Here is a 2,500-nt window from a genome sequence, read left to right as displayed (position 1 = left end):
TAACTTTCCCATTTAAGTCATATATACTTTTTCCTTACTTTTTTTCCCCCTTTCGTCACTACCCCCATTATTTCCCTTCCCTTCCCTTCACTTTCCCAGCGTTGAGAAATGTTGGCGTGATTTGATAATTTCCTACATAAATTAACCTTTACGTCAAGTCATGTTAATTAATTTTACAAAACTCATGACTTACCGTTGGATGGAGAGAGAGAGAGAGAGAGAGAGAGAGAGAGAGAGAGAGAGAGAGAGAGAGAGAGAGAGAGAGAGAGAGAGATATTTGCTTAATTTATTTGCCTTTGCTTACTTGATTTTTGTTATTGTTGTTGTTGTTGTTGTTGTTGTTTTTGTTGTTTTGCTCCTTTGATAATTACCGTTCCATCCATAAAGGCGTAATGGCAGTACCTAATTGCAGTAGTATTAGTATTAGTGGTGGTAGTAGTAGTAGTAGTAGTAGTAGTAGTAGTAGTAGTAGTAACAACAATAGTTATAGTAACCTTAACCGCATTACAATATAGAACTTACTTAAACATGTCCACACCCCAACTCTCTCTCTCTCTCTCTCTCTCTCTCTCTGATCGGGTGGCGTGGCAGGGCAGGGCGTGGCGCATTCGTGTCCCATCCCCGCCTCACCGCGTCGCCTCGACCTTGCCCCCCTCAGGCTCCGTTTTCTCCGCATGTGCTGGTGGCGCGGAGCTCGTGGAGGGGAGACGCAATTGGTGTGGTAATGGGCGGAAATACCGTAATGATTGTTCTGTGGGAAGGGTGTAAGAGGAGCACAGGTAGGAGGACGTGGAGTAGGAGGAGGAAAAGAGAGCGAAATGAGAGCAGGAGGTAGAGAAAATTGGTTTAAGTTTATGAGGACGCGTGCTTAGAGGAGAGAGGAATAACAGGAGGAGAAAACACATTAAAGGAAAGGTGAATGGGAGGACGTGGAGAAGGAGGAGGAAAAGAGCACGAAATGAGAGCAGGCGGTAGAGGAAATTGGTTAAGTTTATTAAAAAAGTGTTAAAAATAGGAACAGGAGAAGCAGGAAGAGAAGGAGACGGAGGAAAATAGATAATAATGAAAAGAACATAAGCAGGGAAGATGCCTACCCGTGACTGGCCGTGTATTAAAACATGCCACCTTTCATCTTTGTCCATAAATATATCTTACCTTTAAACTTCGTAATAGACTCGGCACTAACAACCTGATGGAATGATTATGTTTCTTTCATCTACCACTCTATTAGTATTTGAGAAGCTTTTTTTTTTCTATGTTTTGTTCTTATTGTGTCTAATCTTTTAAATCACTTAATAAACTCGGCACTAACAACCTAATTCCTGAGTCTGTCCAGTCATCCACCACTCTATTTGAGATCCAGTTTTTTTTTCTTTTCTTTTTTTTCACTTTTTACTGGTTAATTTCTGATTCTATTCCGGTATATTTAAAAACGAACAGTTTCTTCATTCCTCTTCCACTGATTCTTTGTTCGAGTCATTGCCACTCTAGTTGAAAACCAGTTCTCTTGTTCCTCTTCTGCTGATTACTTACCAGTCATGTGTAACACTTTATCTGAAAAAAAAAAAATTACTTCGCTTCTCTTCTTCTCACGCTCGAATCCGTCACTTCTAGCCCTGTCGTCATTACTAACCCGAAAATCTCTACCTTTGTGCCTTACCGCTTGAGTGCCTCCACCAGATCACAGGGAAGAAAGTACCTACACCCTATTGATTGATAAGCCTTTGACTGCTACAGCTTCTTCTCAGCTTGGTTTTATAGTCTTGTATAGGTATATATGAGGATAATGAAAGGCTACACTTACAGCAAAATGTGTCATGGTATATGTAATGAAGATTTTTAGAACGTAGCTCATTTTTTTGGTGACTGAAGTTGGAAAGAGTAGCTGTAAACAAAATTATATGTACCATTAGGAGTCAAAGGGTTAATAAAGAGGTTGTTTATGATAAGCTGCACCATCTAAAATGAGAGAAGGAGAGCAAAGTGACTGATGGGAAGTGAAAAGAAGAGAAAGAGGAAGAATAGAAAGATGATTGAAAGTAACGTGAAGAATGGAGATAAACTGAAAGAAAGATGTGAGAAATTAAACAAAACTGTGTCATTGGAAATATATGGAAAGGACAAAGAAAGAACGAACAGGATATGCTTATGAAAGGACAAAGGAAGGTAGAACAATAGGGAAAAGAGGAGAAAATAAAGAAAAAAGGAATAATTGAAGGCAGAATATTTGAAGTACATTAATCTGAAACAAAACAAAAACTTATTGATAGTAATAGTAATGACTGAAGCAGGATAGTAAGAGGAAGAATAGTAAAAAGGAATAAAAACATGAAGTCGAGAGAAAGAGTAAAAATTAAAAATAAAATTAAAATGAAAGACGAGTATAAGAAACTAAGCAAAAATAACGTCACTGAAAATAGGAATGGGACAAAGAAAAACAAAATAGAACAAGATATGCTTGTAAAAACGATGAAAGGGAGAGGAGGAGAAAAGAACGAGA

The sequence above is a fragment of the Scylla paramamosain genome, chromosome 29 (assembly GCF_035594125.1).
Source record: "Scylla paramamosain isolate STU-SP2022 chromosome 29, ASM3559412v1, whole genome shotgun sequence".
Taxonomy (NCBI): Eukaryota; Metazoa; Arthropoda; class Malacostraca; order Decapoda; family Portunidae; genus Scylla; species Scylla paramamosain.
The sequence above is the reverse complement of the archived record's forward strand: the minus strand, read 5'-3'. Positions refer to the sequence as shown.